The following is a 16,698-nucleotide window of genomic DNA, read 5'->3' as shown; positions in this document are numbered from 1 at the left end:
TGTCTGAAATACCAATGACGATGACAGCCGACACTTAGTCTGCACTTACTCTGTGTCGGGAGTAATGAGCTAGACAGTGACACATGTCAGGTATTACACACAGATCACACACATTTACACACAGACACATACATTCAGTGCCCATGAAAACTCCATCAGGCAAGTGCCATTATTATCCCCAATCACTATAATGCCCAGGGGAGGAAACTGAGGCACAGAAGGGCTGACTTGCCAAGAGCTTTGTACTTCTGACTGGTATTTGGGATTTGAACCCAGATAACATGCACCTTGAGGCCTTAGGTCACCACTGTGCTAGACTCTGTGGACTTCTAAGGGACGTCAGTGTACAGGAGAGACCACACGGGCCCAGAGAGGGTGGTGAGCAAACTACCCCGGGCCACACACAGCAGGTTGGGTGCTTCTCCCTCCACCCCACGTTGCCTCCTACGCTGTGTTTAACACCTTCAGTGCCCGCAGGGGAAGGGCCCTCAACGTCTCCAAAGAATCCCACTCCTCCCCGCAAGCCGCGCACGGCTGTCCACCCAGCCAACCCCAAAGAGTGTTGGAACACCTGCAGGGACCGATGCCTGCTGTGTTTGGGCCCCAGCTGGGTGTGGCCCTGGCCAGCAAGCAGTCGGGCCATGCGTGGACATCCCAGCCTCTGCTCTAGGTCTCTTTGGCCCCGGTACCAGTCTGGCACCAGTCAGTGTATGTGACAGTGCGGTACATGCAGTAGAAACCGTGTTTGCCCATCTGCCTGGCCACTTTCCGACTACAAGAGATTGTGGGCTCTAATATTTTATATTTCAGAATTCTAACATAAGTGACAACAGATTTCTCAGCTTCTGTAATTCTGTTATTCTGAATTCTTCGATTCTTTCAGTCTTTGTCCTTCATTCCCAAAAACTGGGCCCTGGGAAAGCGACAGCTCCTCCCCTTGGGCCAGGACCTGGACTGTCTGGAGGAGATCAGAGCCTTAGGGGCAGCTGGCTTAGGTCGCTCAGAGGGAAGGGACCGCGACCTGTGTACCTCACCATCTTTCCCTGGAGCTTCTGGTTTTGCTCTGTGTTGCGTGTGGTTGCTAGGTGCCTGAGTCCCCCGCCAGGGACCCCTCCTTATCTCCTCCTCCAGGAGGCTCCTGCTCACACGAGGGGCCCAAGGTCAAGCTCAGATGACTGATTCGATAGCAGAGCACATGTGCTAAAGTCAGGAAAACAGCTAGTGCTGACATTGGGTGTTACTGGTTTTTCCAAAAAACAAACAGCCCCCCACCATGTGTCCCGGGCTTCCCTGGGCACTCAGCAGGAGGGCCTCCCCTGAGGGGCGGGGGCAGGGCCTCGGGTTTGGGGTGGGGCACTCTGGGGACTCTCCTGGGAGACCCCCACCTCCTGGGGCTTCTGTGACCTCCCTGGCTGTGGTGGCCCATCCACACGCCTGCCCGTGGCTGGAAAAGACACAGAGAGTGTTGGGGAGCATGGACAGGCACCCAGAGAGGGAACAGGCCCAGAGCAGGGCAAGGGGTCAGGCAAGATCACAGGCGCAGCTGGGACCAGGACCCTGCCTCCTGCCACAGCCCAGGTGTGCGTGCCCGGCGCTGGCATGGAGGTCTGGGTTTGGCCTTATCCTGCCTGATGTGGGATGAGGGGTTGAGCGGAAGGGACCGGCTAAAGCGGCGGTCCCCAGCCTCTCTGGCACTGGGGACCAGTCTCATGAAGGACAATTTTCCCACAGACCAGGGCCGGGGGAGGTGGAGCTCAGCCACACTCACTCACTCACTCACCACTCACCTCCTGCCGTGCGGCCCGCCCACCCCTGGTTCCTAAGTTTCACAGAGGACGATTTTTCCACGGAAAATGAGGGAGCAGGCCGGGGGTGCAGCAGAGCTCCGCAACCCAGTCCCTAACAGGCCACAGACTGGTACCAGTCCTCGGCCAAGGGATTGGGGACTACAGCTTTAGTGTACATCTCGCAAGTGAAAGGACATTCGCCCACGTGACCATAATCCAGTGAGCACACTCAGGAAAGGGGACCTAGACACTCTGTTATCTGCTGTGCAAGCCACATTCAAATTTCCTCAATGGTTTCAATAATGTCCTTGTAGAGCTTTTTTATTTTTTAAATCAAAGAGCCAATCAAAGATCACGTACTGCATTTATTTTTTATTGTTTTTTTTTTTGAGACAGAGTCTCACTTTGTTGCCCAGGCTAGAGTGAGTGCCGTGGCGTCAGCCTAACTCACAGCAACCTCAAACTCCTGGGCTCAAGCGATCCTCCTGCCTCAGCCTCCCAAGTAGCTGGGACTACAGGCATGAGCCACCATGCCCAGCTAATTTTGTCTATATACATATTAGTTGGCCAATTAATTTCTTTCTATTTATAGTAGAGACGGGGTCTTGCACTTGCTCAGGCTGGTTTCGAACTCCTGACCTCGAGCAATCCGCCCACCTCACCCTCCCAGAGTGCTAGGATTACAGGCGTGAGCCACCGCGCCCAGCCACGTATTGCATTTAGTTGGCAGGTCTGTTTTGTCTCCTTTTACCTGGAATCAATCCCCCTGCCTTTTGTAGTTTTTCATGACTTTCACATGTTTTGGAGGGTCCAAGCCAATCATCTTGCAAAATGTCCCTACGTCTGGGTTTGTCCAGTTGTTTTCTCGTGGTTAGATTTCAGGCTGAGTTTGAATTTCAGGCTTGTGATTCCTAGTGGCAAACTGTTATCCAAGTACGTTGATCTGTGGTCACTCCCATGGGCAGGGTGCGGGGGTACTTGTCTCAAGACACTCTCGTTGGCACTATTATCATTTTTAAAAATCTTAGGCCGGGCGCAGTGGCTCACGCCTGTAACCCTAGCACTCTGGGAGGCTGAGGCGGGCGGATAGCTGGAGGTCAGGAGTTCAAAACCAGCCTGAGCAAGAGTGAGACCCCGTCTCTACTATAAATAGAAAGAAATTAATTGGCCAACTAAAAATATATAGAAAAACTTAGCCGGGCATGGTGGCGCATGCCTGTAGTCCCAGCTACTCGGAACGCTGAGGCAGCAGGATCGCTTGAGCCCAGGAGTTTGAGGTTGCTGTGAGCTAGGTTGATGCCACGGCACTCACTCTAGCCTGGGCAACAAAGCGAGACTCTGTCTCAAAAAAAAATCTTAGTGAATATGAATGGTGAAAAGTATGACATTGCTGTTGTTTAAAGCTGCGCACCTTTGCTGACTGAGATCAAACGAGCAATTGGTATTTACTTGTCTATAGATGATCTTTTCATGAACTTTCTCCTATTAGGCAATCACCATTTTTCTTTTAAGGATTTGTTACAGCATTCTATATGCTAAGAATATTTTACATTCATCATATTTATTCTGAAGATGTTTCCTAGATTATATTTTGCCTTTTCATCTTATGTATGTTTCCAACATTATGAAATTTCTTTCATTAATGCAAAAGTAATATGTGCTTATCATTTATTAAATTAAAACAATAGGCTGGTCGCGGTGGCTCACGCCTGTAATCCTAGCACTCTGGGAGGCTGAGGCAGGTGGATTACTCTAGGTCAGGAGTTCAAAACTAGCCTGAGTGAGACCCCATCTCTATTACAAATAGAAAGGAATTAATTGGCCAACAAAATATATATATATATATAAGCCAGGCATGGTGGTGCATTCCTGTAGTCCCAGCTACTCAGGAGGCTGAGGCAGGAGGATCGCTTGAGCCCAGGAGTTTGAGGTTGCTGTGAGCTAAGCTGATGCCACGGCACTGTAGCCCGGGCAACAAAAGTGAAACTGTCTCAAAAATATAAAATAAAATAAAATAAAATAAAATAAAATAAAATAAAATAAAATAGAAGTGTACAAAATAAGCCCACTATCATCCAGCTCCACTTCTCAGAGAAAATATTCACTAATAATGTGAAATGTACACACACACACACACACTTGACCAGCTTGGAGAATGACCCCGTCACTCTTATTTGGTTGTTTTTTAACCAATCTCTCCTGCACCCTCCTGCATCTATTGCTAAGAAGCACAGCATCTCCCTCTTGAGGTCTCTTCCAGAATAGTCTAAGAATCCCAGGGGCTCACTTAGTCCAAAGGAAGCCAGTCCTACTTTCCAAGGCCAGGTGCTGCGACACGTGGGCCCCAAGGTTTCAGCCATCTCAGTCCACTCCGAGAGCCCAGCCCTTGACCCTGAAGTGGGAATAGTGCCAAAGAGGGTGGGTCCAGCAGGGCTCCCAGCCCAAACCATGCATGGCATCTGCGTCCCTCGCCAATGCCTGGCCGCTGGCACTGAGCTTGGGTCACCTGTCCACAGCCCCCTTCCCATGGAGTGGGTTACCTCCTTTGAGGCACAGGGGTCCTCTCTGCCAGCTGACCTTGGTCAGGACCGTCCTGATGGGTCAGAGGGCAGCTAATCCCACCCACTGAGCCTCTCAAGGGAGGGAGACTGGGGCCCAGTCTCATTCTTCCTGGGGCTGCCCAAGCTGGACACAAATTTGCCCACCTCCTCCTCAAATTAAGAAAGAGGCAGTTCTGAGAGTTGGTTAAGAGCACGGAGTTAGACTGCTTTAGGTAAATTTCTTCCCCATCAGTCGAAGTAAGTGATAATAATAGCAAAAAATTAAATGCATTAGTACCTACTGATAGATCACTTAGCATGGTGCTGGGCACATAGTACTCAATAAATGTGAACTATATTTTTGCTTTATTTTATTTTATTTTTTTAGAGACAGTGTCTTACTATATTGCCCAGGCTGGTCTTGAATTCCTGGGCTCAAGTGATCCTCCTGCCTCAGCCTACCAAGTAGCTGGGACTATAAACACACACCACCACACTTGGCTCCCATGCACATTTTTCTTATCTTCCTTTCTCAGTTAAAATACCATAGACAATTTTCACGTGTGCACACACCGCCTCCTCTCTGTTCGAGAGCCGAGAGGCCTTCCAAAGGACGGTGTCCATGCAGGAGATTAAACTATCCCTGTAGGGTCAAAACCTCAGTCTTTGCCTTGGCGATGTCTTCTGCTGCCTTGAATCTGGGACATTAGGCCAGGCGCGGTGGCTCACGCCTGTAATCCTAATACTCTGGGAGGCTGAGGCGGGAGGATTGCTTAAGGTCAGGAGTTCAAAACCAGCCTGAGCAAGAACAAGAACCCGTCTCTACTAAAGATAAAAAGAAATTAATTGGCCAACTAAAAATATATAGAAAAAATTAGCCGGGCATGGTGGCACATGCCTGTAGTCCCAGCTACTCGGGAGGCTGAGACAGGAGGATCGCTTGAGCCCAGGAGTTTGAGGTTGCTGTGAGCTAGGCTGACGCCACAGCACTCTAGCCCCGGCAACAGAGTGAGACTCTGTCCAAAAAAAAAAAAAAAACAAAAAACAAACAAACAAAAAACTTGGAAATTAGCTAGGGTTCAGTTCAGTTAGATCAGTTAAAGTTTAACTATCAGCCGCATTTTTACTTCTTTGTCTGGAAGCGTGTGTTTGCCTTTCTGTCCCTTTGACTCCCAACCCACACAGGATTGCGATTGTTGTCCTAACTTGGGAGCAGTGGGTAAGAGGTCAGCCCCAGGGGACAAGGCTGCGAAGAATGAGGAGGGCCCAGAGAGCCACTGGTTAGGGCAGGAAAGGAGGAGGTGAGCCAAAGAAAGGGTCCTGGTGTCAGAACAGGGTCGTTGTCACCATCTCTGGATGACCCATCTTGGCTTCTGTCCCAGAGATCCAGGAGTCTGTCCGGTTGCTCCCTCACCCCCTACAGCCAACCGGTCCTGCAGGCTTGCCCTCCATGTTTCTCCCATCAGCCTCTTTGGTACCGCCTGGCACCACTCCAGTTCGGTCCTCGACTACCAACCGGGGCAGCCCCTGCCGGTTTTGCCTTCTGCTCTTCCCTAGTCTGCTGTCTGGGTGGTGGTGGCCGGGGCAGGGCACTTTGGAGAGCAGTTGGCACTCCTGGTAAAGCTGAAGTGGGTATTCTTACAGCTCCTTCCCCTTTGCACCGTACGTTTGCAGTCGAAATTTGGTTGTTTTTTAACCAATCTCTCCTTTTTTAACCAATCTCTCCTTTTTAACTGCTCTCCAAAGTGCCCTGCCCCGGCCACCACCACCCAGACAGCAGACTAGGGAAGAGCAGAAGGCAAAACCGGCAGGGGCTGCCCTGGTTGGTAGTCGAGGACCGAACCGGAGTGGTGCCAGGCGGTACCAAAGAGGCTGATGGGAGAAACATGGAGGGCAACATTGCATGGAGAGCAAGAAACTGTTCATGACCCAAGTACCCACAATAGCAGTGGATTCGTTTCCTGCTGCTGCTGCAACCAACTACCCCCAAATCGGAGGCTGCAAACAGCCGGCATTGATTACCTTACAGACCTGGGGGTCAGAGTCCACAGTGGGTTTCACTAGACTGAGAGCAAGGAGTCCCCGGTTTGCGTTCCTTCTGGAGGCCCTGGGAGAGAATCCGTCTTTTCCCTTTTCCAGCTTCCAGAAGCTGCCCACATTCCCTGGCTCATGGGGTCCTTCCATCTTAAAAGTCAGCAGTAGTCGGCAGGTCTTTCTCTTGAAGCCACCTCCCTGGTTCTGACCCTTCTGCACCCTCTGCCCCATTTAAGGATCCTTGTGATCACCCAAGGCCACAGGATACTCTCCCATCTCGAGGTCGGCTGACGAGCAGCCTTGCTTCCATCTGCAGCCCTCGTTCCCCCTGCCACCTCACAGCAGGTTCCAGGGATCAGGACGGGGACATCTTTGGGGGCCCTTCTACCACAGCAAGAATGGAGAGAAACTGTGTCATCTTCCTACAACAAAACACACTGCATTCCGGGACACATTCGCCGCGAAGCTGTCCACGCTGAATGAAGCCTTGGGGTCGCTCCCTGGCCCAAGCCCCATGCAAGCCCCTGAGAGGAACACTAGCAATGTGGGTCAGAGAGTTCATTAATACAAACGTTAGATTTCTGGATTTTGTGTCACTCGTGATATTTTTCAACTTTTAAAAAGATCTATAATTTGTTGTGAGGTCTCTCATTCTAAATATAAATTCACTGTTTACCTAATGCTGTATTATAATTTTGTATTTTTTTAAAAGGATCACAAAATTGTATAAATTTTGGGTCCTACAAAACCAATGTGTGCTCTGGCCATAGCAGCAAAAATGAATGAACCACAACTACTTGCGACAGTGTGGATGACTCTTAAAAATACAGTATTGAAGTCAGGCGTGGTGCCATGTGCCTGTAGTCCCAGCTACTCCAGAGGCTGAGGCAGGAGGATCGCTGGAGCCCAGGAGTCTGAGGTTGCAGTGAGCTATGATTGTGCCACTGCACTCCAGCCTGGGTGACAGAATGAGACCCTCTATTCAAATATACACACACACACACACACACACACACACACACACACACACACATTTTTTTTTTGAATGAAAGAAGCAAGCCACGCACACTCAAAAATACCCACGGTATGACTGCATTTGTATGTGGTCCAAAACCAGCCAAAACTAAACAATAAACAACAACATATTGTGTGGGGATAAGTGTATATATGTCAACACTGTAAAGAAGAGCAAAGGGACTATTACCCATTGAGGGGTAGCTGAGGAGGTGCAGTAGGGGCAAGTGGGAAGGGGCTCCTGAGATACTGGGTGTTTCTTACATTAACTTGAGTGATAGGAACACAATCATTTATTTCCATATTAGCTTTAGCATTGTACATATGTTGTATACTCTCTTCTATGAATGATGTAAGTCATATGTAACTTCACATTTTACTTTAAAATAATCAAATTAATTATTTTATGAAGTTTAAGATTTTAAGTGTAAAATCCTCCATTGACTTCTCACTCACTTAGAAAAAAATCCAAACCCCTTATGGTGTGGCTTAAAGGCCCGTGTGCTCTCACGGCTCCCTTCCATGTCCCCTCTCCAGCCACATGGCCTGGCACCTGACCTACATGAGCCACCTGCCACCCCCTCTCGTAGCTCCTTGTTCTCTTCCTCCTTAGTGTTTGTCACAATCACATCTTACAATGGTAGCAGTGCCCGTCTCCCCCACTGGAGACCAAGCCCCATGAGGCAAAGGAAACAAGGCCCAAAGATGGAGGTGGGGGAGGAGGCAGAAGGGGACCAGCGATGAATGGCCCCCCTCTCAGGAGGAGGGCTGCCATGCCCCAAGTGCTGGGCCCCCTCCTCTCAACTCAGTTCTGTGATTCCTCTTTGTCTGAGAGCCTTCTTGTCTGAGATTGCTTGAGGTCAGGAGTTCAAGACCAGCCTGAGCAAGAGCGAGACCCCGTCTTTACTAAATATAGAAAGAAATAGCAGAACAACTAAAAAATATATAGGAAAAATTAGCCAGGCATGGTGGTGTGCGCCTGTAGGCCCAGCAACTCAGGAGGCTGAGGCAGAAGGATTGCTTGAGCCCAGGAGTTTGAGGTTGCTGTGAGCTAGGCTGACACCACAGTACTCTAGCCCAGGCAACAGAGTGAGACTCTGTCTCAAAGAAAAAAAAGTGAGACCCTAGGCCGGGCGCTGTGGCTCACGCCTGTAATCCTAGCTCTTGGGAGGCCGAGGCGGGCGGATTGCTCAAGGTCAGGAGTTCAAAACCAGCCTGAGCAAGAGCGAGACCCCATCTCTACTATAAATAGAAACAAATTAATTGGCCAACTGATATATATATAAAAAATTAGCTGGGCATGGTGGCGCATGCCTGTAGTCCCAGCTACCCGGGAGGCTGAGGCAGAAGGATCACTCGAGCCCAGGAGTTTGAGGTTGCTGTGAGCTAGGCTGACGCCACGGCACTCACTCTAGCCTGGGCAACAAAGCGAGACTCTGTCTCAAAAAAAAAAAGTGAGACCCTGTCTCTACAAAAAAAAATAGAAAAATTACCCAGGCATGGTGGTGCGTACCTGTAGTCCCAGCTACTCGGGAGGCTGAGGCAGGAGGATCTCTTGAGCCCAGGAGTGTGAGGTTGCAGTGAGCTGTGATGACACCACTGCACTTTAGCCCAGGGAAATAGAGTAAGACCCTGTCTCAAAAAAAAAAAATTGAAAAGAGTTCTGGCTGCACAACAATGTGAATGTACTTAACACTGCTAAGCTGTATGCTTAAAAATGGTTAAGATGAATCCCACTCCTGGGCATATATCCAAATGCAAGGAAGTCAACACACTGAAGTGGTATCTGCATGCTCATGTTACTACATGAGTTACTACATGTTACTGCTCACAATTGCCAAAATTTGGAATCAACCAAGTGCCTGTCAATGGACGAATGCGTAAAGGAAACGTGGTGCATTTATGCCGCGAAGAACGAAATCCCATCATTTGCAGCAACATGGATGAAACTGGACGTCACTATGTCACACGAAATAAGCCAGGCACAGAAACATAAATATCGTTAAAGCTGCTATGATCTTGGGTTACAAAAATAAAAAAGAAAGACAAACATCACATGTTGTCACTCATATGTGGGAGCTAAACAGTGTCTCTATGAAGATAAGAGAGTAGACTGGCGGTTACCCGAGGCCAGGAAGCACAAGGGGTGGGGAGGATGGAGAGGAGTTGATTAACGGCTATGAATGTATGATTTGATAGACAAAATCAGACCTAGTGTTGGGTAGATCAGTAGGGTTACTACAGTTAACAACAACCTATTGTATACTTCAAAATAGCTAGAAAAGAATAGTTCCAACATTCCCAGCATAAAGAAAAGGTGAATGTTTAGGGTGATGGGTATCCCAGTTACCCTAATTTGATCATTACACATTATATGAGTGTATCAAAATATCACACATACCCTGGAAACATGCACATCTATTATGTATCAATTTTTTAAATAATTAAGATAAAATTTATGTGAGTTTTTACAACAATTTAAAAAATGAAAACGAAAGAATCTTGGAAAGCAGCGAGCATCATCTTAAACAAAGAAGGATCTCTCACCAGGAAGAAAAATCTGCAGACGTTTCCCTCCTCCCTCCCCCATGCCCATGGTAATACTTTGCCAGAAAGGGACACGCAGATTCATTTGTTTATTCAGTAAAATTAAGTGAGGGGTCCCTCACTTAAGAACAATGGTGATCATTTATTAACTCCAAGCATTTCCAAGAGAAGGAAGGATAGTCACAGAGGATGTTAAAGGGCCACTGTCCCCTGAGCCACCGGTCTGAGCAGCTACCTAACACTTATCCATTGCTGGTTTCCTTCTGCTGTTGTTCTTCACAAAGCAGCAGCAAGCAAAGTGGTTACTAGACTTTGTCGCCAGACATGCCTTAGTCTGAAACCCAGCTCTGCCCCTTACGAGCTGTGTGGCTTTGGGCAAGTTACTTCACTCTCTGGTTCAGTTTCCCCACCTGTATATTGGGAATAATAAGTGTCCAGCCTCAGCACTGCTGGGAAGATTTCACGAGTCTTAAATTAGGCCTGTGCTTGGCATGAGCTGGCCATACCAGCAGGACTCAGCCAAGCTCGAATTGCCTCAGCTACTAGTCTCTGAGCATCTTTGACGTGAAAGCCCCCATGCCTGGCACAGGACCGGCAGAGGGCATGAGGCAGGATGCCCCAACCCTAGGGAACCCGGACTCCACACGTTTTCTTTACATGTTTCTTGGTTTCCCAACCCCAACATTGTGGCCATTTTTGGTCACATAACCGTTGGGGTGCTGTCTGGCGCCTGCCCTGTAGGACGTTAAGCAGCATCTCAGGCCTCTACCCACTAGATGCCAGTAGCATCTCCCAGTGGTGACAATCAAAAATGTTTCTGGGTATTGTCAATGTCCCCTGGGGGTGCAAAATTGCTCCCAGTTGAGATCACTGAACTACACTGCAAGGCAAAGAGCTCTGGCTGAAGTAGTAGGACAGAGGCAGGGACATTCACAGGGCCTCAGGGCAGAGGGGACCAGGGGCTAGGCTAGCTCGCCTAGGATTTCCAGATGGCGGGATAATCGCAGTGCTCTGGCTCTCTGAGCACCTCCTCTCGGTTTCTGTCTTTCTTTTCCTATTTTCTCCCTTTCTTCCCCTCCTCCTCCCCTTCTCCCTCCTTTCCCTCTCCCTCCGCTCCCTCTCCCTCCTCTCCCTTTCCCTTTCCGCTCTTCTTTTCTTTTCTTGTAAGCTCCTGCCTGATCCTGAAATGCAGGGATCCTGGGGGCTGTGTCCACAGTCCCTTCCCACTCTCCCCTGGGATTCTGTCCAAGGAGGGACAACTCGTTATTAAAGACCTTTCCAATTCGCTGCTTCCTCAGCTGCTGCCTGGATGGACGCCTCCCCCCAGAGCCCTCTCCCCACTCTGCAAACCCAATATGGACAGAGTTGCCCCCTCTCCTTCCCCTGCCACATCCTGACACCCTGTGGACACCTGGGAGTCCAAGTGTGTGAGGTTTCGCTCCCTCGCCCTTCTCTTCAAGACTTCCATTCGACCTCTTCAGCGTCTCTGAAACCCAGTCCCTCCTCTCCACCCACAGCTGGCTGCACCTCTGCACTGGGCTCGCCCTCTCACAGCCACCATCCCGCCCGCAGCAGAGACCCTTCCGAAATGCCAAGCCCACCGTGTCAGGAGCATTCCTGCCTCTGCACAAACCAGTGCCCCTTGGCCCACTTGCCAGGCCCGGCTCCCTCCCCACCAGGTCTCCTGCATGACCCTGACCTCGGCCCCTTCAGTCACCTCACTACTGCCAGCGAGGTCACCCACCTTCCCACAGCCATGCCTTTGCTCAGGCTGTTCCGTCTGGCTGGACCACCACCCCCACCATTCCCTGTGGAATTCTACTCGGCCTTCAAAGCCCAGCTCCTGGCCCCCTTCTGGGAAGCCTTCCTTCACCCAGCCAGCCCCATGCCAAGGTTTTTGCTGCCTCTTGTCTCTAAAGGAGAGACGTTGAAAAGCTGGAGGCTGGCCCACAGCTGGGCCTGATGCCACCAACATGGAGACTTTGTACTGAGTCCCATTCTTAATGCTTGAATGTCCCAGCCTGAAGCTGAAGAAACCGCCCGTCAGCCGTGACGGTGTACGCTCTGGTAGTGGTGACTTACTTCCTCATCACGGGAAGAATAATTTGGGATGTTACTGTGGAACCTCCGAGTGTTGGCTCTATGACTGATGAACACGGGCATCAGAGGCCCGCAGCTTTCTTGGCCTTCTGAGTAAATGGGTACTGTATTATGGAGGACTTGCATCAGCTCACTGTTTACAATGGGAGGTTTAGGTTCATAATCCTGGACCGATCCAATGCACCAAATATTCCCAAAACTCAATACATATCTACTTGTATTCTTTGGATTTGTCTGTGTGCTACTCAGTTTTTTCATGGCTAGAGTATCCATGAAAATGAAACTGCCTGGCTATCCAATGGGTTAGGCTGCCTTTTGAGAAGAAATCAATGGAGGCTAGGTGCGGTGGCTCACTCCTGTAATCCTAGCACTCTGGGAGGCTGAGGTGGGAGGATTGCTCAAGGTCAAGAGTTCAAAACCAGCCTGAGCAAGAATGAGACCCCGTCTCTACTAAAAATAGAAAGACATTAATTGGACAACTAAAAAATATATATATAGCCGGGGGCGGTGGCTCACGCCTGTAATCCTAGCACTCTGGGAGGCTGAGGCGGGCGGATTGCTCAAGGTCAGGAGTTCGAAACCAGCCTGAGCAAGAGCGAGACCCCGTCTCTACTATAAATAGAAAGAAATTCATTGGCCAACTAATATATCTAAAAAAAATTAGCCGGGCATGGTGGCGCATGCCTGTAGTCCCAGCTACTCGGGAGGCTGAGGCAGAAGGATTACTTGAGCCCAGGAGTTTGAGGTTGCTGTGAGCTAGGCTGACGCCACGGCACTCACTAAGCCTGGGCAACAAGTGAGACTCTGTCTCAAAAAAAAAAAAAAAAAAAGAAAAAAGAAATCAATGGATACTGGATTTGCTCCTATTAATGAAGTTTTAAAGGCTGTATCAATCCTCTAATGAAACATGGAAAAGAATGAAGAGCAGCAGTAGAAGAAATACCTAGTAAAGTATACTCAAGCCTGGACTAGAATTTCTTGTTGGTATCGACACAAGTTTATCACAGTATTTTTTCCTACAGACCTATACTGAGATACCAACGATGTTAAGTGGCGTTTTCTTCTTAATTTTTCATTTCTTAAAAGATACTCCATATCTACAACTATAATACTAAATAAAATTATTATTTCTACAACTCCCTTAACACTTTGGGAGGTTTTCAGAAATGAATGTAAAATCAAGAAGCAAGAGGCCATGAGCCGAGAACTCAGACAGCTGGTCAGTCTTACCTATGGCGCTTAGCTCTGAACACAGCGTGATGGTACGTTGTTTCACAGATGTGTGCAAGACTGTTGCTTGAACAATAAGATGTATGAAAGCAGCAGAAATAATTTTTATAATAAAAAAGAGAAAGAAAATCTGGAGGCTGAACCTGTGCCCCCAAGAGCCCTGCTTGCAAGTTCTGGAGAGCTATAAGGGCTCTGGGAGGTCCTCTGGTCAAACATCTTCATTTTCCAGATGAGGACAACCACTACTGCTCCACAGGGATGGACCATGGTCCTTGCTGCCCTGGCTGGTGGCATTGGATACAGTTGGCCTTTTCCTCCTCACTGGTTGCTCCTTCTTGGTCTCCTTTGCTGGTGCCTCCACCTCACTCCCACTGTGTCACGTTGGTGTCCCCAGGCCCCGTCTCCATTCTCTTTTGTTGGCTTCACTCCCTTTGATCATCTCCACTGCAGCCAGCTGGGCCACACCACCAGTGCCTCTCACCTGATGATGCAATGGCCTCACCCATTGCAATGGCATTGATGATGCAATGCCCCCTCACCCGGTTTGCAGCCTCTTCTCCATACAGCAGCCAGAGTTGACTGTTGACTGTGGGTCCGATCACATCCCTCCTCTGTTCTAAACTCTCCAAGGGCTCACATCTCACTCAGAGTAAAAGCCCAAAGTCCCTACAATGGCCCACAAAACAGTACATGAGGCCAGGCGCGGTGGCTCACGCCTGTAATCCTAGCACTCTGGGAGGCCGAGGCGGGCAGATTGCTCAAGGTCAGGAGTTCAAAACCAGCCTGAGCAAGAGCAAGACCCCGTCTCTACTATAAATAGAAAGAAATTCATTGGCCAACTAATATATATAGAAAAAACGAGCCGGGCATGGTGGCGCATGCCTGTAGTCCCAGTTACTCGGGAGGCTGAGGCAGCAGAATTGCTTGAGCCAGGAGTTTGAGGTTGCTGTGAGCTAGGCTGACGCCATGGCACTCACTCTAGCCTGGGCAACAAAGTGAGACGCTGTCTCAAAAAAAACCCAAAAAACAAAAAACAGTACATGAGGTGCACATCTCCTTCCACTGTCTTCCTTGATTTGGCCACTCTGCACACTCCTGCCACAGGGCCTTTGCACAGGCTATTCCCTCTGCTTGGAAGATTTTTCCTCTAAGAATCCCCCCCCTCACCTCCTTCAAAGCTTTGCTTAAATGTCACCTTCTTGAGGCTTCTCTGCCCACCCTATTTAAAATTGCCAAGCACCTCCACTGAACACTGCCTCCATCCCCCTCCACCTCCACCCCAGCCCCACTGCAAGCGTTTCTTTGCAATGATGGCCATCCAACATACTGTGTCATTTACTTCTTTATGTCATCTATTGTATATCTGTCTTCTTCACTAGAATGCCAGCTCCACAAGGGCAGGGACCGCTTGTGTCCTTGTTGATGGCCACATCCCAGTGCCTATAGCAGTGTCTGGCGCATCTTAAAGAATGTGTTATGGCTCCAAAGCCCAGAGTGAGCGGATGTCTTGCCAAGGTCTCACAACAAGACCACCATGGTGCAGTGGACAGGACGTTGGCTAGTGAGCCTGTCAGTCCTGGGTGAGTCATTAAGTGTCCAGGGAGCCTCCTGTCTGTAACAGGGAGATGTCATGAGTCAAGGGCTCAGTAATGCTCACTCACACTCGCACACACACACACACACACACACACACACACATACACACCCACTGGTAAGGACATGACTCCTGGCATTCTAATGCGATTTCTACTTTTCCACGCAAGAGTTCGTTTCACCCTCACACTAACCCCAGAGGTAGAGGCCTCTTTTTGACAGGTTAAAAACTGAGACCTACGATCGATCGACAGCGGGGAGGCCTGAGCCCTCCGCACGGCTGTCCGAAGCCCACCCCACGCCCAGGGTGGCGCGGCGCCGGCGAGGCTCCCGAGGGGCGCGGGCTGGGGGCGCAGCGCGGGGCTCGGGGCTGGGGACTACATTTCCCAGGAGCAGTTGCCCGCGGCCCGCGGCTCCCGGGTTTTTAAGGGCCTCGCGTTAAAGGGGGCGGGATGGGGGGAGTTCCGCGGTCTGCCCGCTGGGAAACCGTTCTGTGCTGGGCGGGCCGGAGTCAAAAGGCGCCCCAGGCCCTGCAGTGTCCGCGGGGCGAGCCGAGGCCAAGCCAATCTGGAGACGGCCTTTCCTCGTCTTGCCCCCTGCGGCCCGGAACTCAGCGCCCAAGCCCCGGGAACCCCCTCCCTTCCCCCCCAATTCCCCGAACAGAGGAAGGGGCGGTGAATCTCGCCGCCAGGAAGGAGAAGGGGCGCCCGCCGGCTGGAAGACCCCGCGACCCGAGGCGACCCCTCCCCCCCGTTCGGGCTTCAGTTCCGGGAAGGAATTTACAGGTCGCTGGGATGCGCAGGCATAAGGAATGTGAGAGCTGCGAATGAAGGCCCCCGGTCGCTAGGGGCTGAGCCTCGCCGTGCTCCCCCATCCATCCTTCCAAATCCTGTGGCCTCCATGATAAAATGGGGGTGATGGGGACAGTGATCACAGGCAGGAGACGCAAAGGATCTAGAAACCGGTGGAGATCACTTTGCAAACTGTGATGCGCTGTTCGAATAGAATCATTCATCATCGGTCACTGGATTCATCCAGTCCTTATTCTAAGACACGGCACAGACGGGGGTGACGGTGGGGGTGACACGTTGACATGTCTCTGGGAGCGCAGGGTGGAACAACATCTTGGATATGGGGGTGGCTATTTGGGTGCATATTTCTCCATCCAGATCTTATTGGGAACCAGGAGAATTGTCTTTGAAAATAAACCAAACAAACCCACCAGAATGTTGTGTTTTCAAGCCAGGAAATTTCCGGGTACTTGACATCATCAAAATAAGAACCTTGACCTTGTGAACTAACCTGGCCTTCCCTTCCCCGCCTGTGCACAGAGATAAGCCCTGAGGAGAAGGCATCTGACACCAAGTCTTGAGCTTCCCTTCCCCCTTCCTCCTCCAGTCATTTGGATTAATCCATCCCTTGGTGTGTGTGTGGGGGGGGGTGCATTAATTTGCCCTGGCGTCAGAGACTCCCAGGTCCAGTAGGAGCCCCACCCCTCCCCCATCCCCGCTAGGATCCTGTCCCCCCAGCTAAACCCTTGAACCTCTTCCCCTCCCCCACCCCTAGCAGGCCACCGTGTCTGTAACAGCTCTCAGACCATACCCGAGATGCGTTCATCATTTTGACCCACAACCCCCCACTCCCACGGTATTAAGAGTGACGGGCCCCTTTGCTTAGGGAATAAAAGGGGGGTTGTTGTGGGAGGGGGCACAGGGAGCAAGCATCCCAGAATCTCAGCCCAGGGCCGCTACCAAGCGGGACCTTGGCTACAGACAAGGGGTCCTAGGGTCTCTGGGATCCCTTTCGCTGACCTCTGGACCCCGAAAGTCCATCACAGCCCCAGGATTACCTAC

At 50.4% G+C, this 16,698-nt stretch overlaps 1 protein-coding gene and 1 pseudogene across 1 annotated transcript in view; both read left to right on the top strand.

Annotated features, from left to right (window-relative positions):
* Positions 1 to 16,698, top strand: part of EIF3L (eukaryotic translation initiation factor 3 subunit L) — a 115,474-nt gene that overhangs the window by 14,627 nt on the left and 84,149 nt on the right. The window lies entirely within an intron of this gene.
* Positions 11,893 to 12,329, top strand: LOC105858513 (oligosaccharyltransferase complex subunit OSTC-like; annotated as a pseudogene).

Source organism: Microcebus murinus, chromosome 10 (assembly GCF_040939455.1).
Source record: "Microcebus murinus isolate Inina chromosome 10, M.murinus_Inina_mat1.0, whole genome shotgun sequence".
NCBI lineage: Eukaryota > Metazoa > Chordata > Mammalia > Primates > Cheirogaleidae > Microcebus > Microcebus murinus.
The sequence above is the reverse complement of the archived record's forward strand: the minus strand, read 5'-3'. Positions and strand labels throughout refer to the sequence as shown.